This window comes from Pteropus medius, unplaced genomic scaffold (genome assembly GCF_902729225.1).
Source record: "Pteropus medius unplaced genomic scaffold, Ma_sr-lr_union100, whole genome shotgun sequence".
In the NCBI taxonomy this organism is placed as follows: domain Eukaryota; kingdom Metazoa; phylum Chordata; class Mammalia; order Chiroptera; family Pteropodidae; genus Pteropus; species Pteropus medius.
The window spans coordinates 2,619,269-2,646,916 of record NW_024340697.1 but is presented as its reverse complement, the minus strand read 5'-3'; the positions used below and the strand labels follow the sequence as shown (position 1 = coordinate 2,646,916).

General features: G+C 40.6%; 1 pseudogene; it reads right to left on the bottom strand.

Moving 5' to 3' along the window:
* Positions 1-928: 928 nt before the first annotated feature.
* Positions 929-26,997, bottom strand: LOC120611717 (40S ribosomal protein S8-like; annotated as a pseudogene).
* Between the last annotated feature and the right edge of the window lie 651 nt (positions 26,998-27,648).

Below are 27,648 nucleotides of genomic sequence, written 5' to 3'. Positions count from 1 at the left end.
TAAGCTAAAGTGTCAGCGGTCCATGGTCTAAGTGTGGATCCTACTTTACTGAATCCAATACTTTTCTAGGTGGAACAGTAGAGAAATTTGCCTCATGTTGTCGGTCATGGTGCTTTGACTCCATTCTCTCATAAACTAATGGGAAAAACAACAGAAATAATTCAAAACCAAGAAGAAAACATCATCTTCGATGATACCAAGGAAGCAAGCTATGAACGCTTGTCAAATAAACACAGCCTAACTTACCAACCATGGCAGGGAATTCCCACAATCAGTGACATTTAGTCTAGACTGAGCTCTTGGAGAGAAGACAAGCGTCTTAAGGAAGGGAGCTCTCCAGAAATTGGGGACACACGGGGAAAGGGGTCAGTGATTGTCCCCAAAGGAGCAGTATCCTGGTATAGGTGCCTCCTATTAAATTTTATCATAGACATGTATGTTTAGGAAAAAGCGTAGTCTATATGGGGTTTGGTAATATTCTCAGTTTCAGGCTTCACTGGGGATCTCGGATCTTATCTCCTGTGGCTAAGGGATGATGACGGTAACACTCGAAATAGATGTTTAGATATTTAATACACGAGGACACCAAGACACCTAAAACAATTATTATGTTATGTGCAAATTGTCAAGAGCAAAACACAAGGACAACAGACCATGTAGCGCGGTCATGTTGATGTCATTTGAGATATGGGGCAGGAGGGAGTGAGGTTCATTTTTCCTTTTGTTCCTTATTCCCTTTGTTTTGTAGGGTTTAATTTTTCACTTTATCTTTTAATATCATGGGCCTGTTTTATTTTCATAATTATAAGAAAAAGGAGCAGAGAAGATTGTTTTCAAACTTCGAATTCCAGTTTGCTTCCCCATCCCCCACCCCACCCCAAACAAGAAACACCTTTATTACATGGGCTAACATAGTAGGGAGGAGGGTTTACTTGCATTTCCGGGCCTTGGTTTTTCTCAGATTGAACACCAGCTCCTTGCCCACTAGCACGCAGCCATCTGCTCGGCCACATTGGCCTGGTCTTGAAGCGATGCGTGCGAGAAGCTTGTCCTACTGGTCCGGCTCCTCTAGAAGACTTCTGATGTGGGCATTCTTTTCCCTCCTGAGATATTTCTTCAGAATTTTCTTTGATCATTTTTTAAAAAAATCTCTTGCTTCTCAGGAGTCAGCTTGGCTCCCTTCCTGCATCCCAGGGACGGTGCTCAGTGGGACTCGTACCATTGTCTTTCTGGTGCGCTGTCAGTGTCGCATACATCTTAGACAACACTCGTAATCCTTGTTCTGCACGTACAACACTTGGAACGCCAGGAGAAGTTTCCTACATCCATCCTCAAGGCGCGGTACTTCTTGTTTCTCCCCGTGTGCGGCGGGGGGCCAGCCTTTGTGTTGGCAGCGGGGCGTCCCAGCTCCGATTTTTGCTTCCGGTCGTGCGACACTTCTGCCGATTGTCACAAGACATGGCCTGTCACCCACTGGAAAGAGCCAGATGTGCTTTTACGGTTGTATCGATTATTTGCAAAATTTCTGACTTGTTCATTTAGCCAGATTTCAGAAGATTAACTGAAGGAATTATTGACAGAATTCAGAAGATCCTATGGGGGAATTATTTATAGATCCCAACCACCGCCTTGGTGGTAGTGACCTCGTCTTTATGGAAAAGTAAAGTTGTTTTGGAATTATAATAATGGGCATAGATAAACTGTCTGGTATTTAATTAAATTTTCACACTAGTTTTGATTAAAAATATCTCGATGAGAAAGAACTATGGGTCGAAACAGGTTAGACATTTCGGATCACCTTTGTAATAAGTTAAAAACAGGTCAAGAGACAGAAAATGAAAACTGGAGGTGAACAAGGAAAATCTCAGAATGAGTGAGTAAATCTCATAGAAGTTTCTTCCAGAAAGCGCCTTCTTAAAGCTCTCGAGTGAAGTTTTGAAAGAGTCTACATCATGGCAGAGCGAGGTGTGCCCAGAATGTCAGATGGTAAGAAACGAGAAAGAACATTTGGAGAAAATGTGTTTGCCTGTGATGTGTAATTTTACTGCGGTTCTATCTAGAGGACACTATGTATGAAGACTCCTCACAAATTTGTAGATCTAACTGCTGTTTCTAACACCATTTCTAGTGACTTATTTCATTACTCTCTTGGCATGGGTCCATCTTCAAAAGACAGGAATATGTGACTTATTTTTTTATGCTTGAGTTTCTCAGTGGTCTATAGATAAGCAGTTTCCAGACTTGAGGATTTCACAGTCTTATACTTTTTTTATCTTTTAATTGGGGGACTACCATAGTGATATTCTCCATCGTTTGAGAAAAAGGAGGACCGTTTTAGAGTAAACTTTTTGTTAAAGGGTAAGATACAGATAGTAAAATGCACAAATCTTAAATGGAAGACTCAAAGAATTTTCACAAAGAAAGCACACAGTTGAGCTAGCACCCGGAGTAAGAAAAAAAACAAACAAACAAACCAGTAATAGCCACTGAGGCCCCTCATTCTTCCTTAGGGCCACCCCAGCCTGAGGTCCCCTATGGTAACATCAGTCACCACAGATTAGTGTTGCTTGCTTTTAAATATCCTGTTAATAGAATCACACAGCATGTGCTCTTTTTTATCTCCTTTCTTGCATTCGACATTGTGTTTGTGAGTTTCCTTCATGTAGTGGTGTGTGGTCTTTCATTCTTAACACTGTGGAATTCCATTGAATGAATATATCACAAGTTATTAGCCATTTAATGGTTGATGGACATTTAAGTAATTTCTAATGATGAGCTTTTACAAATCATGTTGATATGAAAATTCCACTTTGTGCCACTTAGTGACCATATCTGAATATTTATGTTGAGTACATATCAGCGAATGATATTGCTGAGCCAAAAGGTATTTTTGTATGCTTGAGCTTTCATGCTGACTTCCAGTTTTCCAAAGTCTTCGCTTTAGTTTATGCTGTCACCAACAGCGTTTGAGAGTTCCAGTTGCTCTTCCACCTCTCCCCGACACTTGTCATTGTGTATCTTTTGCACTGTAGACATTCTGTTGGATGCATCATGGTATCGTGGTTTTCAGCATTTCCAAAGAAAGCACATTTAACAGCAAAATTAGAGAGTGTCAGTATAGGAAAAGATATAAGACAGTTGGCAATTTTTGTTGACCTGCAAATTTGTAAACATACATATTGTAAATATGAATGCCGAAAGATCACTACATAAAACTTTCTTTTGATCATATGACGTGGATCTCATATTTTTCTTGACATACCTGTGTTAAATTATGAGTTTTTTTTATCAGCTAGTTCAATATAAACTCGGGTAGTGGAGCCTGGGTATTCAATTCGTTCTGGTGTTTCCATTGTTATTACATTCATAATTGAAAATGGAATTAATATCTATATACTGGTTTTCTAAATCTATACTATTCTGGCCAGATTGAGAGAAGCTAGAGAATAACAGCTCATTTGCCTGAGGCTTTCTATAGGGCCATGAAGAAAGTGTGGGTTGGCCGACAAGTTGGGACCAGAGAAACGGACCTTCACTGCTTAAGTTTCTCTCTATGTGGGCTCAAAGAGAGGATGCCATTCCCAGCTGGATCCACCCAACGTAGACAAAAAATGTGTCTCAAATGGATTTTGTCACCCATAAAGTGCCTGCTGTTGACCAGCACATGTCTGCAGATTGGACTTTGAGAATCAAGAGCGCAGGCTGATTCTAGAGGCTGCTTTTCATCACATAAGCACTTCTTTCTCTGCATGGGGTTGCCCCATTTTAGCTCATCCGTTCACAACTACTTTGATGTCCCATTTTTATCCATTGGACATTCTTCCCAGCAGTGACTTCTGCCTTATGGGTGGTTAGAAAGCAATCATGCTAGACTCAGCAACTGAAGCTCAAATATCTCGGTTGCTCGTCAAAAAGTTGTTTTGAGATAAATCTTTCATGAAGTTCATGACCCTTGAGCTTTAGAGCTTTTCACTCATAATGACCCCTTATAAGACCTCGTGTCTAATTTCATATTTGTAATCTTGTATTCTTGCTCTTAAAGTAGTTTTACCCCAAATTGTGTGAAGTAGTGAGATTAAAGATGGTTGCGGTGACACGATACTACTAAATCTCACTTCAGTGTGTGAATTTCTACATATTATGGATTTGATAAGTTTGGCTTTTTCTGGATATAATATACCTGGTTTTAATGTAAATAAATGAAAAAGCCATTTGCAAAATTTTTGTATGGTTAGTATGGTATTTTTTTCTCTAAAGGAAAGGTAATAGAATTGTTTTTCCTTCCAGGTAATTCAGTCTCTACTTAGCACATTACAAAAACTTTTTTCTATACTGAGATTTGCATCTGCCATGATCTAATACTAGCGAGATGCTACTTCAAATATATTTGCGCACACTTCCATATCTGTATAATATATATATGTTTATAGTAAGTTTTACAGTGTTCGATTTGGCTGCAAATTTTTAATAAAATGTGGTAAAAGGCAAACTATATTAGGAAAATAATAAAGTGGAATAAATGAGTGCATTTTCTGCCTCCAGAATGAACGATATATTTTCAAGATGGACATGGATAGTTGAACTATTTGACTCTTCCTCTACAGTTTTCCTTCGGAATAGGACTGAAGTTTCCCCTTAAAGAGAAGAAATTTGTAACTTTCATATTAGTCTGTGCCTTCAATGTGATAGCAAAATCAAATCCACTATTTAAAAAAAAAAGTGGTATACTGGAAAGAATCTTGGCTTCAGATTCCCGGTTTTTGAGTAGGAGCTACATATGTGTGGTGTGATGTTGAGTCCGTCACTTATTCCATTTTTATATCCTCAGACAAAATAACCTAGGAATGTCACTTGTTATGAAAGCCATTAGGCCTTATTAAACTCTCAATTGCTATACAAATAAAAGGTGATATTAATTATTGTTATTTTTATGACTATTAATTATCTTTTAACTTCAAAGTGAAAAAAAAGTTCAGTTTTCTTTACCTAAAAAGAAGTTGGCAGGCAACAAAAGGACAGAAAAGATAAGTTGACCTTCGTCAAAATTACAAAACTTGTATCAAAATACACCATGAACAGAGTGAAAAGACAATTTACAGAAAGGGACAAAATAATTTTATATTATATGTTTGATGAAAGATTGAAATCCAGAATATATAAAGAACTCCTATAATTCAACAACAAGACTCCATACAACCTGATTAAAATATGATCCAAAAACCGGAGTAGAAATTTCACAAAGAAGATATTCAAATGGGCAATAAGCATATGAAAAGATGTTCAGTAGAACTAACATTAGGGAAACGCACATCGAAACCACAATAGGATAGCACTTTACAACCACTAGAATCGCTATTGTTAAACACACACACAAATACACACCCAGAAAATGACAATAATTGGTGATAATGTGGAAAAATTCGAACCTTGTGCATTGCTGGTAAGAATGTGAAGTGATGTAGTGGCTGTGAAAATGGTATGTTGATTCCTCAAAAAATTCCTAAACCTTGAATTGCCATATGATCCAGCAATTCCACTACTGGATATGTACATAAAACTAATGAGAGCAGGGACTCGAACAGATATTTATACGCTCGCGTTCAGAGCGGCATTATTCACCAGAGCCAAAAGGTGGAAGCCACCCAAGTGTCCATTGGCAGATGAATGGAAACACTAAATGTTGTGAGCGTATATAGATATATACACACACACATACTTACATGTATTTATATACAGTGGAGTATTATTCAAGCTTAAAAAGGAAGGCAACTCTGATACATGATACAGTATAGAACACCTTGAAGGCATTATGAAATAAGCCAATCGCAGGCAAATAGTGCGTGATGATAAAAATACGAGGAACCTAGAGTAGTCAGATCCATAAAGACAAAATAGAATGGTGGTTGACAGCCCTCAGAAGTAAGGAGGAATGAAGAGTTATTGCTTTACTGGTACAGAAAAGTTCTGGAGACAAATGATGGTGGTTGTTGTACAACCATGTGAATTTACTTGATGCTTCAGAACTGTACACTTAAAAATGGTTAAAATGGTAAATTTTACATGTATTCATCAACAGTATAGAAAAAGCAGGGTCGATGTGTTCGGCTTAATATTCCTTCCTTCCTACTTCGCCTCGGGGTAACACCCCGATTTTAACCTGGGTACCTCGAAGATCTCCACAGCCAGGGTAGATGAGCAGCAGCTCTTCCTTTAATGCTTGGCTTAGCTATCTGTTTGCTCTTGGGGAGGTCTCCTGGCACCCCAGGGAATATATTATGAAGGATTCTAGATCCTGGAGAATGAACAAAGGGTGTGTGGAGTTTTTGTGCCATGGGAGAGTTTTTTTTTTTTTTTTTGGCATTAGCATCAAGACAGATTTGATTTTACTTTATTTCTTTTCAAGTACAGTATTATATTAATTTTAACTTACAAGGTGATCCCTCTGATTAGTCTAGTACCCACCCGGCATTATACACAGTTATTCCAGTGTTACTGACTCTACTCCCTATGCTGTACTTTACTTCCCCATGACTATTTTGTAACTGCCAACTTGTACTTCTTTTGTTACTCCAGAAACACACTGTCCAAAGTGGTGGCCAGTAGCCATATGGGCTATTTAAATTTAAATTAATTAAAGTAAAATGAAATAAACCTTTAAAATCTAGTTATTCGGGGGCACTAGATACGATTCAAGTCTTCATTAGCCACACATTTTATCAGATGATGAATAGATTAAGAAAATGTCGTTCATTCATGCAGTAGAATAGTATTCATCAAAAAGAGGAGTGAAGTACTGATACGTGAATGAATGGATGAATCTTGAAAACATTATGCCAAGCGAAAGAAGCCAGACACAAAATACAACAAGTTTTATTATTCCTTTTAAATGAAAGTCCATAATAGGCAAATCCCAGAGACAGAATGTAGATAACTGATTGCCTGGGGCTGAGGTGTGAGAGTTTGGGGAATGGCTATGAATGGATATGGAGTTTCTTTTGGGGGTAATGAAAATGCTCTGGAATTAGTAGCGATCGTTTCTCAATCTTACATAACGAACATCACTGAATATACACTTTAAAAACATGAACTTTATAGTGTGAATTATATCTCAATAAAGCCATGTATATTACATGTATATTACAAACATACATGTCACTTTGTGAAATATGTTATTTTGTGAGCAAAAGTCCTTTAAATTTACATAAAACCATTGTGCTGTTTAATTTCTTTTAAAAAAGCCATGTTTGGCTAATGGGCTATTATATTGCGCCCCAGAGATAGAGAAAATTTCCAGTCTCTCTGTAGATTCTTTTGTGCAGCACTTTGCGAGAGAGAAGACTCTGCTTTTCAGACAAAGATTCTCAGAATGTCCCTCTCTTCTCTCCACGGTTTCATTCTTGATCTCGTGGCCAAGCACCTACATTTGTTGATGTGGCTGATTTGAAATCATCTATAAGGCTCGTTTCAGGTATCATGAAGTTCTTCCAGAAATCTCTGGGGGAAAGATATTTCATACTTCAGGTATTGATGTTGGAGGCTAATAAAGTCATCCCACAAATGACTCGGGCACCATATTGAAATCTGACAAATGAACATTCTAATGATTTTAATGTCTGCAGGTTTTTTCCGAAGTCAGGTTTATGTGTCGGCTTCTGAGGCTTGGGCCACATTCTAGTTCATTCAAACCGTCGTCAGGCAAGTTGTCATTCATGCTAAAACGATGTCATGACGATAAAGAGGACATTGAGTTACTGTCTGTTTAGGGCTCAGTACTTCACTGAATAAAAATATCTCTAAGTTATTGTTGACTTCCTCCTTGTGATTTATTGATTTTCGAAGATACACATATTTTAAGATCTTTATGGACTAATTTTATAAATATCTCCATTTCCAAAGAAACAGTTTTAAAATACTTTTTCAAAACTCACTCGTAGCTACAAGAAGACATTATATAAGTTTAAGGAGGAAACTTAAATGTGTATTGCTGAGTGAAAGAAGCCACACTGAAAATGCTATATACATACTGTGATTTCAGCTACATTGTGGAAAAAGCAAAATTATGGAGAGTAGAAAGATCAGTGGTCACCAGTGATATTGGAGGAGGGAGAGATGAATAGATAGAACTAGCTACTCTGTAAGATATAATCATGCTAGATGCATGCCAGTGTACATTTGTCAAAACCCATGGACTGTGCAACAGAAATAGTGAAAGTTAATTTGAATGTTGTTTGAGAAAGATGTGTCAATCTTGGTTCATGGGTTGTGACAAATGTATCCCTTTGGTACAAGATGTTGATGAAGGGGGAGGCTGTTTGTGGGGACAGCAAGCATTAGGTGAGAACTCTATTTTATAGAGGAGTTTCAAGTTTATAGCAAATTGATTAAAAAATACATTGTATTAATTTTACATAATTAAAAAGTTCTTATGTATTGTAACTATATATGCAATTATTTGTTCCTATTCCATACAAGGTACGATGCAGATACTTAATTTTATTTTCCCACTTTTTCTCTATTTTTTTTTTCAGTTCGAATAATATCGAGGTATTCTAGTGTTATCAAATAAAGCAATAGATACCTTTTCCAGTAATAGATTTTAGAAAACTGTACGGTATGCCGTTGATAATAATCATTAGTATTTTTATTGCAAAACTTAGCTCTTAAGTATTTTAAACTCCTTTACTGTACTCAAAGGGCATAAAATGCAGCAACTAACATGTAGTGAATGTGATCCGCGTGTCAGACTTTGCCAAGAATTCTATGTAGTTACTCATTTAATCCCATAAGTCTCGGAGGTATGTACATTATTCTCATCCTACAGATGAATGCATAACTGGAACATAATCTTTAGCATCTGTGCTTTGAACTCCAACTGCGTACAAATATGATGTGGATCCAGGTTTCCCATATCCAGGACAGCAGGACCTGGCATTGAATGGCGTCCATCGTTGATCACAGTACATGAAACCTAATGAAATTATAGATGATGTAGCTTCCCGGGTGTACACATGTCCTGGCAATTTCCTCAGGTCTCTAAACTCTCTCTCTCAGAGTTGGTAGCATAGAATGAAAACCAGTGAACTTCAGAACTAGATGCCAGCAACCTGAACCCAAAAGACTAACTCCGAGGGGAGGAGTCTTTCCCTTTGGAGCCTCGCTCCTTTATTATTTTGCATGACTTTATGGAAGTATGATTTACATATCTTAGCATTCTCCTACTTTTCAGTGTATAAGTCAATAATTTTTAATAAGTTATTGAGTCGGGCAAGCATCACCAAAGTCTGGATCAGAATCTCTTCTGCGTGCTTGCTCATCCCACCGTGTTCCCATCTCAGTCCCTGGAAGCCACTGCTCTACTTTCTGTCTCTAGTGTTTGGCCTTTCTGACCAATTTCATGTAATGAGAACCATACAGCATGTTTTCTTTCTAACCGCCTTCTTTCTCTTAGCTTAATGTTTTCAAGTTCAGCACTTGGTTCCTTTTTATTGCTGAATGATATTCCAGCGAATTGATATACCACAGTTTCTTGATTCATTCTCCAATTTACGAGTACGTGTGTTGTGTCCACTTCTTTGGTTATTAGTATTAATGCTGTTATTACGATTTTTTTAAAAAACTCATTCGTATTTTCCCAGGTTATGCAGTCTGCATATAACTTCTCATTTTTCTCAAAAGCTTCTCTGATTCCCACACCTCTTATGCGTAGACAAGGACTGAATTGAGACCCCAGTCCAGCAGAAATATCTTTCGCCTGTGGAAAATGGCGTGTGAGTAATCGTTCAGGGCTCTGGGACGCTAAGGTCACAGGTTTATGCGTTTGGACCAGTGGCTCTCTTATGTTGCGTATGGTTCTGTACTGCTTGATGACAGAGAAAATATGATGGTTCCCTTTCGTAGGCTTCGTATCTCCATTTTAAAGGATTACACAGTAAAGGCGCTCCTGTTGCCAGCCTCGTGAATTGTCGTTTCCTTGGACTTTTTAGCTCTGCCTGCAGACCCCCAAATCTCGGTTCTAAGGTGGTTTTACTCATCATTTCTTTGATACTTTTAGAGTTCAGTCACTGGGAGCCTCTAAAAGAAGTCTTTACTTACCATAGTTCATGTTTCAAGAGAAAAAAGTTGTGAAACATAGAGAAGGAATTCAATTATAATTCTCAAAGCAGAAAAGGGATAGCTTCAAAAAGTCAATGCTGGATGTCTGTAAGAGCGAGCGGGAGACTGTCTGTTCCCAGTGTTCAGAATGCAGGTATCCCTCGCTTGCCGTACTTTTTAGAATTTGAGATTTGCCTCACGTCATGTGTCATTCCTTATGCCTTTTAACTGGATTTCCAGATAGACATTACATTTCAAACTTCGACAGTGTTGTAAAATATACTGCAAAGCTTGCCCTGAAGGGAACATTGCCTTTTTTTTTTTCCCCAACAAAACAAGGGTACAGAATGCCGGAAGCTATCATCAATGCGGGATGGAGAGAATGTGATGTGTGTTTCCATGATGTTGCAGATGCGCTTGCTGGTCAATCTATTAATAGCCCAGAGTTGATTTTTGACCTTGGATTTGTTAAATGAAAGAAGTTATAAAAGAAACCGAAGGAAACCCAGGGCATATTTCTCACTTAATTTTTTTTCTGAGTATTTGGTATATTGTGTGTGAGGGGGGTACAGTTATATACATATAATTAGCGTTTTCTGCGTAAACCATTTGGAAATGTAGATGTTGCTTTCGAGTTAATCTGATTGGAAATAAGATATCTTGTAGGGCTCATTACTCTCATCTTTCCAAAAATATGTTTGCTTATTTGTTTATAATCACTGCAGTGTTCTCAACGAAGTGCCACCGTTCTGTTAAGGGACAGGCGGCAGAGGGGGACGATTTTCTTGGCCTTCTCATGCGTATGCAGGTGGGCGCGGTCCCCTTGTAGGCAGGCAAGGCTGGAGAACTCAGTAGCTCATTTGTGACCTTGAAGGATCCACTTCATCTGGTGACGACCACAAGAGACATTTGGGGTCAGGGTCTTTACCCAGCCCGTTGATGCTGCCACTTCTCAGATTTAAGGTTACACTTAATGCTTCTTTTCTGTATTTCAGTGATGTACTTTGATTGTTCAAGCTTGCATTTTACTTTTGTTTTTTTATTTTTCTGGCAGGCTTATCCAGGTTCAATGTTGTAAAAATAGCTGTCCAAGTATGTACCATACCACTGGCTCTTGAGACCAAATTTCAATAACTGAAAAATTTTGCAAAAGATTAGCTTACTTAGTGAGTTGAGCTGAAAAAAATGTATAGTTCACCGGGACATATGGGGATGGTTTCTTGGAGGGCGATTGTCCATATGTGTATATTGGCACAGCTAACGTTTTCAACTTTATTTTCTGTATCAAAACTAATCTCGCAGAAATAAAATAAAAGAAAAAGAAGATTCCCGTGCCATCTCCCATTTACGCAAATTTCAGTTCTGATCAAGTAGTGACTCACTATTGGTTACCAATATTCTAAGTGTTAAGAACAGTCATATTTGCCAATTATATCTCAGTAAAGTTGGGGGGCGGTGCGCAGAATGAAGTGTAGTCATGCAAGCCAACAAATAAAAATCCCTTTTCATCTTTCCACAAACTAAACAGGCACTATATTCTCATCATGCTCTGGTTAATTACTGACATTTATTTACTAGTTAAAAACTGGTTGGTTGATAGATACTTAGTCCATGCTGTGTGCTCAGCCATAGAGCTGTTGGCCACATCTTTGGAAAAATATTTCAAGAAATTATTGTATTTAAAAATTAGTTTGCGCTCAAGCAATTTATTATTTTTTTTTTCCTGACAGTTAAATTCTGCTTTATATGTTCATTTATTTTCTAATCATATGGGGGAAACAAAGATGTTCGTGGGTTCTTGTGTCTTCTGGCTCTTTTACTAAAATCTCAAGTCATGTAAAGAAGAAACCAATAAGTATTTTGAACTCTGAAGACCTCAGAGGAGCGCCGAGGCTTCGGAGAATAATCACCAAAGTCACTCATAATTACTCTTATGTTGTCACGCTAGCGTGATTAAAGGAAGATGGAGTCTTCTGGAAATAAAAAAAAAATCGATTTAATGGAACAGTTGAGTTTAATGGCCTTGTCTCACAAAATAATGCAAATCAGCTCTTTCTTGAGCTATGTCAGACTGCAATCCTGACGTTGCATTTTTCTGAATCTACCGTGTAAGGTACATTCTGAAATATATTTATGTATTGGTTAAGAGATGGCTTTTACAAGTAGTCAGAGCAAGGAAAGTTCAGTTAGACTATTAAGGAAATCTTCTCTGGAGAATGCATGGGCAGTGAAATAAAGTTGTTCAGGGGAATGATGAGTTTGCTAACTCGGGGACGATTCCAGGCTGATCTCGACATCACCTCCTGGTGATCATTAGCAATCTGGGGTGTGGCTTGCCTCAACGCCAGGCAGGCAGACGAAGCACCAGGCCGTGCTGGGAATGCCGATCCTGTCTTTCTGTTGGGATCCTTTAGCCTTTTCTCCTTGCACGGGAAAGAACTCGATGCAATAGTTGAACACAGTTCTTGTTTTCACAAGAACATATTTTTTTGGCATTATTTTTTGGTTCTTCTGGACTGTGAGTTTTAGTTTCCTATGGTTCCTGTAGCAGACTGGTGGTCTTAAAAACAACAGAAAAGTTTCATTTCAGTTCTGGAGGCCAGAAGTCCAAAATCAAGGTGTCGGCAGGGTTACTTCCACCCCCTGTGATGGCTCTTCCAACTTCTGGGGGCTCCGGGCATTTTTTCACTTTGGGCGGCGTGACTCCAACCTTTGCCTCTGTGGTCACATGACCATCTCCTTTTCTTTCCTTTCTGTTTTCTCGTCAACTTATCAGGACACTTCGTCATTGACTTTGGGCCCAGTTAGTTAATCCAGGATGATCTCCTGGATTCTTAGCTTAATTACATCTGCTGAGATCCCTATTCCAATAAGGTCACGTTCTGAGGTACGAGGCGCTAAGATGTGGATGCATCTTGTTGTGGGCATCCGGTCAACCCACTACAGATAGCAAAGGAGACTCAATTAAATTAGTTTCAGTAGAAATCTGTCCATTTATTTTCTTCCAGCTCATTTAGGCGGTCTTTATCTTCTTCTTGTCTCTGAAAATATTAGGGAAAACCCATTTCAAATACTTGCCCCGTTGGAATGATACAGTTGCACAGGGAGTGTGTCACATATTAGCTAAATGTTGGCATTTGTCTTTGAGGCCTGGGACGTGCATGACTCTGAGGTCATCGTAATCGGCTCTGACCACACCTCAGACTGTATCGGGCCCAGCAGCTCAGCTGCTAGGCTCAGCTCCTTCGTCGGTGGCATTCTGCCAGCTGGAGTGCCAACCGAAGGCACTTGTGGCTATCTGTCCTTGCCGTGGTTTGGCCTTGCAGTTGTGCCATATGGAACACCTTCTCTTTTCGATGGGCAGTCTCGTCTAAATGAGGGCATTTTAAAATTAAACTGGAATTTATTTTCATTTTGAGAATTCTTTAATAATTTATGAAACCATGCAAATATTTGGAGTCACACCGGTCTGTCTCCACAGGCTTTAGAAATACTATTTTAGAGTATAGTTTATACCATTTAATTAACCGAGGCCTCCTTTTTTGTCTGAATCGATTGGGTTTTCAACACATATTTCCTTGTGCTAGATATTGTCGCCACACTGGAGACAGAATGACGGGCACGTGAGAAGGAAAGTCGTGTAGTCTCAAACCGGAAACAGATTCAAGTGCATATGTATGCAATGTGAGAAGTGTCGTAGGTCTGTATCAAATGCCATGGTGGCTCATTAGTTTGCTGGGCCATTCTGGACAGGCTTCGTGGAGGAGGTGGTGTTTAATCTGGGTCTTAAAAGATAGATATGTGTCCAGTACAGTTGTTGGAGAGCAATAGTGAATCTCACAGTGAAAAGCTCTGTTAGAAAGCAGGTCCCAGTAATATGAAATGCATGATGGGTACAAGGAACTTAGTTCAATGTCGTAAGAATGAAGATCAGCGACGGGGGATGAGGCCGGAGTCAGACAGACATTGTTCTTAGGCTGAAGAGTTCGGACTTGGTCACAGTCACAATTCACAAACTAAAGATTCAGCTCGGAGCACTGATTTTCCTCTTCCGTTGTGTCTAATGTACATTTTATATATGGCGTATACATGTGTGCGTTGGGGTATATAATTTCCGCCTCCTCTGTGAGACTGAATGCCTCTGTTTTTTATTGGCCTGGACTTTTGCATGTGAGTTTTCTAATATTGAGCACACGCTCTTTCACTGATTATAATCATCCTATTTTAAAGAAAAGGAAAGCTATGCAGTTCAGTAACCAACATGATTCACAAAGAAATTGTCCACAGGGACTTTACTTCAAATTGGTTGCTTCATTCAAAGATTTTGAACTGAGAAAGCAGATTAAGGGAAGTAACAGAAAGCTGAAGCTGAATGAGTTGGGAGTTTTACTGGCAATTTCACGCAGGGGGCGCACATCAGTTCTCTGAGGGAAGGCGGCCACCTACTCTTTTTGGCCTTGTCCCTAAGGCCCTATGGCCGCGGGCAGTAGGGGTGCTGTTGAGAATCCCTTGCGGCCCCTGGCAGAGGCTCTCCGGTGGCCATCACCTGTACTGTGAAAATCTAGTCATGGTAAAAGACTAGGATTCCGAGGATGCTGGCAGAATATTGCAAATGTCCTGAAGTCAAAAATGTAAGCAGGAATATGGGATGCTTCTGGGAACCAGGAGCTGTAACTGTAATTCTTCAAGTTTTAGTTCAGACACCCGCTCTTTTCTCAGATTGCTAGAACCTATATCTTCTTCTTTAAATATATTTTTATTATTTGTTTCTTGAATGTTTTATGTTCAGGGATTTTTATCCTTAGGAATATTTGGAATTAGTGTCTTTAGTAAAATATAAAAATGGACCCTGTCTACTGTGTTGTCCGGGGAGCTACGTGATACATTAGTCTTCTTGCCAGGGGGAACTTTCTCCTGATAATGTGCCTTCCCTGTCATTAGACAGGAAGCCCAGTAATAGATCGTGTTTCTCTTTTTGCCTCTGCTGCTGGGGAATCTGTAGCTATTCTTTATGCTAAATTGTCACAGCTCTCTTCAGCCTAGGTTTTTGTGTAAAACTATCTCATTCCTTATGCTGCTTGAATTTTGTAGTTTTATTCCTGCCTTATTGCTTTTTCAGTATTTGTGTTTCTTTATATAAGTCACCTAAATAAAATGTAGATTCACTCCCCTCTAGAATACACAATTAAGAATTAGCTACCCATATTGCATAGGCTGATGAATATCTCCTGTCCTCACCATGTCACAGCTAGATCATCTGGTCACAGTTACATCTGAGAATTATGGTGGGCCAAGATGTTTGATAGGCACGTGGAATGAGCAGAAGAAAACAAAACAAAACAAAACATAGCGGGCAGGGAAAAATGCCCTGCATCAAATGTTATTTTCTAAACTAATTTACTCTCGGCTTAAAGAACTCAGCCTGTAATTCCTATTAAGAGTTTCTTTTGGTTTCATTTTAATCTGAGTATGTCAAAGTTCTCATTGAAGTCAGCTTGTTAGAATATCCATCATGATACTGACTTCAATCATTTAAGGAGTCTTTATCATACACCAGGTGCTGGGCTTTCTGCTTTGTAGATGCTTATTTGCTTCTCATTACATCCTATAAGGAGCTCCCTATTACCTGGAGGGGAACTGAGGCTAGGAATGGCGAATTAGAAATACAGGATGCATGGGTCAATTGAATTTCACATACACAACAAACGATTTCTTAGTATAAGTATAGCACGTGCAATTCTTGGAATATACTTATAATAAAAATATTACCCCTTGCAATATTTGAGTTATACTGGAAAAAAATCATTATTTATTGGAAATTTATATTTAGCTGGGCATTCTGTGTTTTATCAAGCAACCCAAAATAAGAAGAAATGCAGATTGTTGGCCTATGATAAAAGCCAACATATTTCCAGAAACCAGCCCTGACCCTCAGGAGAAGACTGTCTCCGCCAAGTGGCTCCAGTGCTGACCCAGGACAAGCCTGGGCTCCATCAGAGTTTCTTGACTTGATTCAGATTTTCTGTCTCTGCAGTCAGATTAAGCCTCCTATCTTTTGACGTTTGCTAACTTTCGGAAGGTGCCAGAAACCTGCCATCTTTATTTCCGTGCTTCTAAAACGTGGCTGAACGTTAGCAGGACCTGAGGATCTTTTAAAAGTTCTCATGCTCAGGTCATAGCCTAAAGCATTTATGTCCGAATCTCTGGGGTGGAACCAGCTATGAGTACTTTTAATGCTTTCCACGTGTTCTAATACACTGCCTGGGAAGAGAGTCACTCCCTAAGCTCACAGGCCCTGTGAATCCTCGGCTGAAGCAAAGTGACATCAACCCCTCCTGGCCCAGGCTGGGGTGTTCTGCGCATTCTATCCCTCCCATGGCCATTCTTGCCATCAGCATCCCCCCACCTTTCAAAGTGGCCAAGTTAGATTCTAGATAGAGCGGCAAAGACCAGGTGTGGTGGGTTCTTCCAGCATTTCGTCTACGTGAAGCATTGTCCTTTGCTCTAGGTTCTGTAAATTGGGCTTGGCAATGGTGACTGAATTGTAAAAGTAAGATTCCTGAGAAGCTGGCGTGGCCCTTTCCCATGTGCTGACAGAACTGGCCTCCCCTTCCATGGGTTTGGGGCATTTGCTCAGAGAAGAGAGTGAGTTCTGTGTTATGGAAATATCCGTGTCTGATTGAATAGAAACATTAATCCTAAGTACCACAAGGCCTGACGCCATCACGGATGGCCCCCGGGAGAGTCATGGAGGCAAAGGGCCAACCCCGGGCAAAGGACCAACCCTGGGCCTCGGGTGCCGTGATGTAGCTGAGAGGTCCTTTCGAACCTTGGTTAACCTGCCTGATGAGATCTCTCTTCCTACTGCCTCACCAGATAATTCTACACTTAGAGGGCAATTGCATTACATTTTGGTCCTCCTCAGGTAGGAAATATGACAACCTTGTATAACTTACCCCCGGATTTATAAAGGCATGTACATAATTGCAGTATGCATGACATGGTGTTTTCAGGGGGCAGGTTGACTCACCCACTTTGCTCCAAGTATTCTGTTGAATTTTCCAAGTTCTAACTGATTGCTTAGTGGAAAGGAAATAATTCATTTTTGCGGAGAGAATATTCCATTTCCCATGCTTTAACCTGGTTGTTTAAAAATTGAAATTCTCATATGACATTGCGTTGCCTTTTTTGCATTTTAATTATTATGGAGCCTTTAAGAGAGTACAGTCATTAGGTAATAATCAGATGCTGATTGCTTAAACTCTACAAAGTGTTTGCTTTCAAGAACCTCAGCCCCACATAATAAATGGTAAGAGTTTATCAAAGCAAGTGGCATATACTTTTCCTCTCTATTTTGATTCAGATGTGTAACAGTTTCTACCTGCTGCTTTCAAATGGCCCTGAGAACACCTTTTGTGTTAAGCCCACTCACAGCTAGAAGGAACCAGCACCAACCAGACAATAGAATAATATTATCTCCCAACTAAACAAAGCCAAAAAGCCAAAGGGACAAATTGTTCTGTCTGGAATTCCAAGCCTAGGCCTTGTGGAGTCCTGCTATTTTTAGAACTTGAGGGGGAAAGAATCCTCCTTATTGTAAAAATGATCCAATTAAATATCAAGTCGTCCACTGGGAAACTCAGAGTTTCCTTTGAGCACCGTTTCAGAGACCAGTGTTCTTTTTATCAGAGCACAAAACATTGCCCACAGAGGTGGCAGTCTTCAAAGGAAGGAAGGGGGGTTCTGTGGTGGCGGGGTAACCTGTGCCTCATGGGGCGGCTGGCGGTTGGGACAAGCTGCGTCATTACCACTTATGAAGTTGCGGAGGTAGTTTGACCTTGTTATACCAGGAATACAGAAAATCTGACTCCGTCTTAGCTCTCACCAAAGCCTTACATTCAGTTCGCCTTTCTTTATACGTGTGTCGGGTGTCCAGATGGGAGCTCGGTAGATTATCTGGAGTGAAATTATTCTCATTGAACAATAAAGAAGATTGATACCTTGTACAGACTGAATGAAGTTAAAGCTGAGCATTTATAAATTTTTATGAAACTTAGGAACCATCCATAACTTTCAGAGTCAGGCTGCCTTTTTAAAGATGCAACATTACTTACATATAGAATCTTCCGCTCCGAATTTTAAGACTAGAAAGAAGCGAGAGAGACTTTCATCTGGTCCCGGAATCAGAAAGCATGCGTTAGAATGGGTAGCAATTTTACTGATAATCCATGGCAGAATGATCCTCGCTGAGCTCCGACTAACTCTTGCACCGGTCTGCCAGCTGCCTGCCTGGTGCCCGCTGCTTGTTCTTCACCAGGGTATGGTAAGTGAGGCATTCGCCTGGGGTGCACAAGATGCTATAATCAAGAGAAATAATATTTTAACATTATATTTTTAAAATATATGTATTTTAATTACTGTCGACATACAATATTATATTAGTTTCAGGCGTACAACATAGCGATTAGACATTGATAGAACTTACGAAGCGGTCACTCCAATAAATCTAGTTCCCATCTGACAACCTACATAGTTACTACAGTATTATTGACTATACTTCCTGTGCGGTGCTTTATATCCCCAGGCCGGGTTCGTAACTACCACTTTGAACTTGTTAACCCCTTCTCCTTTCTGTCCCCTTCCATCTGGGTTTGGTTTTTGCAGTTATTTTCATTTTTTTAAAATAGTGTGTACAAATCAAAATGACTGTAAACACAAATCCCAGATGGAACAGATATCAATATTTTAAAATAAAAACAGAATCTAACATGCGTGAGACTAGCATGAGGCAAGCGAGGCCAGGATTCTATAAGCGCAGGTCGGAGCCACTCAATATTCACATAGTAGGTAATTGATAGTTTTTCTTGTGGCCTGGTATGTGGAGCTGGCAGCTGGGTGTTTACACCGCCTTTAGCTCTAATCTCCCCACTCCCCACGGCGTGCCTCCAAATGTAAAGAGTGGGTTTATCCTCTGCTCCTGGCATCTCACTTAGTTCTGCTTTGCCTTCTACTTAGTTGCCCCGTCTCCTCCATTCTATCAGAATATCCTTGAAGACATGGATGTCGCCTTACTTGCATCTGAATCACCAGAACCTAGCATACTGTGCGACACTTATTTGTAATATATTTTCCCCTGTGCTCCATTATTCCTGGAATCATCTTTCTTGTTTCTGGATGTCCCCGTCCCAACCTAGTGTCTTTCTAGATCTGGCTTGGTTCTTCCAGTGACATGTGTGGCACTGGTGGGGGTTACCCTCCCCATGAGTAAACCAAATGAATGGAGACTGCAAAGCGAGATGATTAATTTGTAGAAGACCTCCCACCTTGGCCATTGGAAAAGCTGGTTTATTAGTTATCTCCTGCTGTGTAACGAATAACCACTAAGTTAGTGACAAATACTACCCCCTGCCACACCCCCATTTATTATCTCATAGTTTTTGTAAGTCACAAGTCTGGCGTGTCATGGCTGGATTCTCTGCTTAAGGTCTTACCAGGCTAAAATCAAGGTATTAGTCTGATGAGTGACTGTCAGCTGCTAGGGCCTGCGTGCTCCTCCGAGCTCACTGTTTGTTGGCAGAACTCAGTTCCTTGCAGTGTAGGCCTGAGTTGTCCGTTTTCTTGACATGTGCCCCTTTATCTTCAAGCCATCGATGAATGGGACACTGAACCCTTCTCAGGCTTCAAGGCTCCCTACCTTCCTCTTGCACCTTCCTATCCTGCTTTTAAGGACTCAAGTGATTCCATTGGGCCCACTCACATAATCTAGGACAGTCTTCCCTTTTTAAGGTCAGTTGATTAATAACTTCAGTTACATCTGCAAAGTCTCTTTTGCCATCTAACAAAACGACAGGCTGATACCACGTGAAGGTCATGCGATAGTTGAACACTTACAGTTCCAGCTGGTACTTTAGGGGCCAAACGTTTTTGGTGTCTTCTTGGCTTTCTCTCCAAGGCATTTGGGAAGGTCGGGATCTGTCGTTTAGAACCACAGGGATCTTCCCGATGGATCCAAAATCTCTCTTGTCGAATCCCGCATTGTCATTTTCTGGGACTTTGGCAGAAGTGTTTCTTTGGGCGTCCTGAGTCCTAAGACTGTGAATCCCATCTGGTCATGAGACATGATCTAGCATTCATTTCTCTGTGCCCTGATGCGCAGCACAGAGCCTGATCCATGGGAGGCAGTCTAGACAGGCTTATTTGATGAAATGAATTGATCTGTCCTGTGAATCTTCTATTAGGAATTTTCAAACCAATATTTATAATCACCATTTCCTACCAGCTGTTTCCATATTCCCCAAAATGCTGGAAGGCATCCTCCAGTTGTCCAGGCAATATCTCTTTGAGCAATCCTCATCATAAGTAGCTTCTGAGAGGACTGGATGGACTGTTTGCCTAAAAAAATTCTTTCCTAATTATCGATGCCAACATATGCATCTGTTTCTCCTTCTCATCATTACTCATGCACAGTCTTACACTAATGCCTTCAAATGTCTGAGCTATGGTTAGAACTTGAATTTGTGTACTTAGGTCTGTGGTTGAATCTGAGAACCTAGTATATTTTATTGTAATATGTTGATTTCTTGACTTTGTGAAATCTCTTAACCGTACTTTCAATTTCTTGTTGACTTCTAGGATAAGACTTACATAACTGGATATTTACTTCCATACTAGCAGTGCACGTGTACACACATACTCTCTCTGACTCATTGACTCACTCACCTGCACACAGTTTCTTAGTCCATTGAGGGTAAATTGGCTAGTTTCAAAGAGTAGCTCACCTCAGGTAATGTCACGCAGCTTTGTTATGCTTGGTTTTGTTTGAGATTTATTTTTTTCTATTTTAACAATATCATTCTGCGCACCTGAAATCCAAAACAATAGGAGCAGTAAGCCATCTCCTAGGTCCCTGATTCCATTAAAAAAGGTGGGGACATGTCAAGATCGGCTGGTAAATGTGAAAATTCTGGTAATTTGAAAGGTAGATCCGTTGTCATACCTTTATTTATTGGGTGAATTAAAATGGGGTTTATGTACCATTATCTCGTGAGTACGGTTAGTGTGACTTTGCAGAGATCTGTATAAGCCCCGGGTACAGTGCTCAGATAGTTTCCTCGGACGCCAGCGACAATATTTTGCATTTCTCAGAGAAATATTTCTCCCAGAACATTCCAAGGTTCTTACTGCAGTCGAGGTGCTTACTACTCATGCGGACTAGACTCTCTGACAACCTCATTCATCTCCTGTAACAGAAGTCTCCGAGAAATCTTTCTGCTGCATCCGAGTGCGTATCTCCCAGATCACAGTTTGTGAAAACAGATTAAGAAAAGTCCCTGCCAGGCCTCACCAAGAATATGACCTGAGTGCCTGGACAGGAAGGCACATCATGGAACTTAACTTTGCAAAGGTACTTTCCAAAGCATGCTAGACACGTCGGGCAAATATAAGGAAGAAAAGCGGCAGCAGCACTGTTAGAATATTGTCTCTGCAACTCAGTCAACTCTGAACTGCATGCGAGGGGACTGTACCGTTCACCCTCACTGCTGGTAGCATGTCATTTTAATCAGGTGGGATGTGGCCTCGTAGCCACTCCTCATTATGTTACACACTATCACACTTTTTGGACTGTGGGTTTTTGTTAATCTTGTATTTAATGTTATGTATCAAAGATGAATTAAAGCTATGGCGGCCCGTTTTATGACTCAATTTCTAATAAAGGCCCACAGCAGTTACTTCTCAGCACAAAGCTGACACGCGACAACGCATCTGGTGCTCATTTTTCCATTCTCAAATGTTGCTGATTGAAAGAGAAAAGAGACGCGTGGCAGTCAGCTCTCTCTGACAGTCACCATCACCAGGCATATCCTGTGTGCAGATGGAAGCTTGCAGAAGGTGCTTCTCTAAGCACAAGGCATCGCAGTGTTTCATGCATGTGTGAGTGTGTGGATGGGATGTTGGCTTGAAGTCACGTTGCTCGCAGAGGTGCAGGGGTGCTGGCAGTGGTTCAGGCAGTTGAAATGTAAGCTAGCCTTGTAATAAAAGCCCCGGGAATGCAGAGGATGCCTCGCCATTAGGCATTCTCCTCGTGTTTCACATAAATGCATCCTGTTCTCAAGAGCGGATGAGCAGTGCATTTGCACTGGCTCATTCAAATTGAATGCTGGTAAAAGGAGAGTCCCGAGGAAACAACAGTCTGGCGTCTCTGAAGACAAGAGCAAGGTTAAGCTGTCACCCGTGTCCTCCGTCGTTTATTGGATGTTTATTTGCTGACCTCATGCATACCCTCGGCACGTTGCAAAGAGGGACCGATGGGGCGACCGATGCCTGCACAGCACAGGCACCCAGGCAGGATTGCCTGGGCTTTTCTGGGCAATAAAGTTCAAGGCTTTATATGTGGCTTCACCTGTTGTCCCAGAGCCTGTTTTGGATAATGGTTTGCTGGAAGAGAAAGCTTCTCCGGAGAGGCAGTTTGTATTGTATTTTTCTTTTGTTCTTTATCAATGCTGCAGCTTTAACTTTGTCACAGCGAGGGTGAGGAGAGCGAGCGTGCAGAGAGCTTTTTGCAGTGTGCTTTTTCCGTTAGTTTTAACAGGAGCAGAGCGTCCCTGGAAACAGGACTCACTTGCTCTCTAGTCATGTGCTGTGAGGAATAAAGACACTGTAGGGCAGTGAACCTGAACTTGGCCCGTTCATCCATACTGCATTGAGTGATTGCATGGAGTGGAGTCAAATGCCACTTGGGGGTGAAGAGCGCGCATCATCTTGCATTCCTCTCGGATGTAGTAGGAAGGACCCTTGACAGAATCCAGTAATTAAAAGGTAAACCATGAAAATGTATGCTGTGAGTGAGAGCATGAGGGCCGAGGGCTGATTTCTCGGGGAAGAGGAAGTGGTTTCTTTTTATTTGGAAGGATACGTTCTTTAGATTCTTTTTGGACCGTGGATTAGAAGAAGATGGGGAAGAGAGTTTGACTCGCTGCTAACTTATAGCAGAGTCTGGAGGTTACTTTTCCCCATAATGATGATGCTGCTTGTCCCCAAGTACTCAGCGCCGTATGGGTTTTCTGTCCCTGGAGTAGGAGTGTTTTCAGTGGGGATCCTCTGGAAAAAGAAAGTTTGACCACAGAAATGAATGCGTACACTCTTCGCTGTTTTTGTTTTCTTTCTGGTGAAATCTCATCTTGAGAATTCATTCAGTGTTTTGCAGTAGTTTTTCTGTTTGTTTTCCCCCCAAATGTAGTGAGAACTGGCTTTCAGAGACACAATAAGACTGGGAAATGTGACATTTCTCTTAGTTCCCTTTCTCAAGGCATATATAGTTTCTATTAGCCCTTGACGAGAAGGTGAAGTTCTAGGTAAAAGCATGTCATCTGCTTCATGAAATCGAGTACTATCTTTTGTAGGTCATTGTTACATGTGTTGGCTTTATATTTACACACAGAAGTAAGCACTGTCTCTTGGCAGTGTGTGTTCTTGGCAAGTTATTGATGAATTTCGTGGCCGTAAACTTAGCTTGTGCCTAGTAAATGTCCTGTCCAGCTCTTTGAGCCCTTTTACAAGCTGCATTAAAAATAGAAGGATAGGTTTTTAATTAAATTAAGTATTGTATTTGCCCTTCGGGAGCCAAAATGCAGTTATGTGGTCATGAGGACAATATAAATTGCAATTTTAAAATAAGCCTGGCTCTCTATAGATCATTGAGGTGTTTCCTTTTATCACCCACACAACTGGATCTATTGCATATGTGTTTTAGTTAACACTCAAATTGAATACGGTGATAATTTGAAATTATCCTATATATATATATAGATAGATAGATAGATAGATACCCATTGTATATCCATTATACATATCCATATTTCTTATTGATCACACACACACACACACACACACACACCTCTTCCAGAAATGAGCCAAGGTGAACCCCATGGATGGATCTGAAGCTTCTGTCTTGTTCAAAAGGTTAGTTTGGGAGCAAAGCAATTTGTCAGTAGCAGAGTTAACAAGACTTTGAATATAGCATTCTTGGCATAGAAATTCGGGTTCTCAGAATGAAGAGAAATGCTCAAGTGTGCATCACCCAGTGACGTTTCACTTGAGAAACAATGCCGGTGATTACCAGGGATTCATCACCACATCCCATGTACATCATTGTTTCTCTGCCAGAAAATGCATCTGATCTGAGGTTGAGATGATGGCAATGGGGACAGAGATTTCGAGGAGGAAATGCAAAGTCTTTGGGGAAAGTTGGGATCAGAACTAATTGCTTCTCATGGAGTCCATGCTGGCACAGGAATCGACTTTATGGAAACTTGGTAGAAGAAACAATTTTGATTGATGGCAGGTTTTTCATCATTTTCAGCCTGTTAAGTATGTTTACCACTCTTTTTGGTTAATTCATTTAATTTCTTTTTTAAGGTACCAGTTAGGTTTTCCCAATGAATACTTTTTTAGTAAGATTTTAAAGGTTCGAACATATAGTTTTATGGAAGATTGTAGAGTAAAATGTCAAAGTAAATAGCAAATATGTTGTAAAGGATAAGTTACTAACTTTTCAGGAATACAGTTTTGAATAACGCATACTGAGTTCATAAAAGGGCAAGATTTAAGGGCATGTGTAAGAGGATTCAAATTAGTTTTCCTTCATTTTCAATCGAAATTGAAATTTTATTAACTTAATACATTTAATTAGAGAATGTACAGCTGTGTAACAGTAGAAAGTAGGGAAAATAAGCTGGGCTTATATTCCAGAATGTTTTAGCTAATTTGGATGAGCAGTTGAGTTTTTATTATGTGGACTATTTTGCTTAAACTAAAAAGTGTTTGCTCCGTTGAAGAAAGGTGTCAAAAATCCCACTAGCACTCAAGGTTGCTCCAATAATCATTTCTATGGGGGGCCAGCCTGACTTGGCTTGTTGAAACAGACAGGAAGAGTTTTGTGATGACGAAAGTCAGGAATATCTGTGCTTGAGTTATTTCCTAGATTGATTCACCAAAGCAATTGCAATATCTTATATTTGCAGAGCAGCGTTTTGTGAGGAGCTCAGAGTGTTTTTTTTTTATTTTTTAGACGTTATCTAATTATCAGAATGCCACAGAGAAATAGAAGTTCGTAGTCTCTCTACTCTACAGTTGACATGACAGAGGGACAAGAAGTAAGGCAATTTGTCCAAGACGATGTGGAAAAATACTGCCACACAGCTAGGAGATGAGCCAAGGTGAGCCTCATGGATGGATCTGAAGCTTTTGTCTTTAAGACCCCTTTACTGGTTGGCTCTCAGTTGTGTCCTTGGGGTCGCCTGCCCAAGGGGAACATGTTCCAACTGATCTCTCTGGACCCCCACCCCAACAATTTGTGGTAAAAGAATCTCAGTGACCTGACCAACACCTGCGATGACTAACTGGCCTGAAAGCAATGAAGAACATGCCTGTTGGTTGCAAAACTGAGGTCGAAGAATTAGCACATGTCACTAGAGGTCTTTACAGCCAATACAGAAAGCAACAGGAAGTGTGATTTCCCCATGTTTAGACTTGAACATAAATCTCCTCTCCAGAAGCCCATCAGCTGTCAAGGAGAGAGTTGGGATGCTCTCCCTCCATTTATATAGGAGCCAGAAAATCGACAGTCAGGAAACATGCTTCCTTTATTATTTCAGCTTTTAGTCATCAAGTCAGGCTAAGCTTGTTCAAAGTCAAATTAAAATTATCGAGGATTTGGACAAAGTGTTCTCATATACTTATGAGGACTTAGTCTCTTTACTCTATTAAGTGCTTTTTTGAAAGAAATTGTGTCCTAGTTACAGGGTAAGAAGATGATTTCACACACATAGAAGTTCTGTAGAGCCTATATTTTGGAGTATAATTTTAGTTTTGAAGTAGACACCAAAGCATCTTCAACTTAATATATTATTTGGATTTACAGAAAGTTGGATGGCAAGGCAAGGACTTTCTAGAAGACCATTACAAATTGAGACTGTCTGGCTGTGGTCAGATCAAAAATGTACTACCGATACAGTAATTTAAAGGTAGAGTCCGCGCAGATGGAATCTAAGAGGAAGGTCTGCAAAATGGAGTAACAATACCAGGGGATTAGATAAAATAATCCTTTAGAAGGTATTAGCCCTCCAGGCAGGCACCCAATGGCCCCCTCACTTACTGGATCAGCACCTGAATGGGTTGGGGAACCAAGCTGAGAGGGAGGCAGCCTAGCAACAGAGCCACTAATGGGTGAGGGCGGACAAGTGTCGAAGGTTTTCAGAGGAGGAGGAGAGACCAAAGAATTGGGGAAGAGCAAGGCCTGGTAGACATTGAAGGAGCCCTAAGAATCAAGGCTGACTTGGATACTGATTGTCACGGGCAGAGGCCCGAAGGCTCTTAGTGCCCTCAGTAAAGAGCTGGTGTGATGCGAGAGAATCTCTGAGAGCAGAACATGAAGGTCCCTGATATGTTGGTTTTCAAGGCTGCAAGAAAAGCTACAAGAGGCACTTAGAGAAATGGAGAGAGAGAAAAGAATGTCTTTTCCTGTGATCAAGGATACTGAGTAAAGTAGCTAAGGTTCATGGGGGTGACCCAGAAGCAGAGGACAGAAATGCAAAGGACCAGCCTGGCAAAGACGTGTGACGCTCGGGGCGGGGTGGAGAGTGGGAAATGCTTGGAGAGGGTCTGTTGAAGGCTGAAGTCTCAAGTTCCCCACGTGCGTTATACATTTGGAGAAGCTTTGAACCAGGGAAACTGGGGGCTTTTCTCACCACGCTCTTGACCTGCCTAGCATAGCGTAGCGCACAGTAATTGTTTGCTGAACGGAAGCCAGACTTTGTGCTAGGTGCCACTTACGTGAGACGGCCCCTGCTCCTCTATAAGTTTGTCCTCGGGATTTCTGGGTAACATGGGGAAGGACTGGCCGCTCATCCCCAGCTCTCTTTGTCCCCCTCTTTTGCTTTCTCTTAATCAGAAGCACTCTCTACCATTCGACATACTCTGTTTTCTCGATTTGCTAAGCACTGGAATGGAGGCTCTGTCCTGGTAGTCCTGATCTGTCTCGTTCAATGCCTTCTCCCCCAAGCTCAAAATAGTGCCTTTTGCACAATAGGAAATGTTTGTCGAATGAATGACTCGCTCCTAACTCATTTCCAGCCCCTTCTGGAACTTTCCCACCGGACCAGTGTTACTTGTATTCTGTGTCCCACCCCTCCCGAAAACAAGACTGTTAGCCTTTGAGGGCAGCTGATGACATCACACTAATTTTTGAAAACCATCATTAATTGGATAGCACCTTAAACTTATGGAGGTACTTGATGTTAACAAAATTGAAATTATACCCCCTAAATAGGACCTAATCGCTATCCTTAACATTTTATAGTCATACTCGTTGAGGGTCTAGCTCACAGATAGAATAATCTCTAACAGCAAAAGAATATATTTAAATCAGTGGTTCTCCAACAAAGGTGATATTACCGCCCCCTCCCCAGGGATCACTCGGAAATGTCTGGAGACATTTTTGTTGTAGCATCCGGTGTGTTGTGTGTGTGGCCGGGGGTGCTACTGGCATCTAGTGGTTAG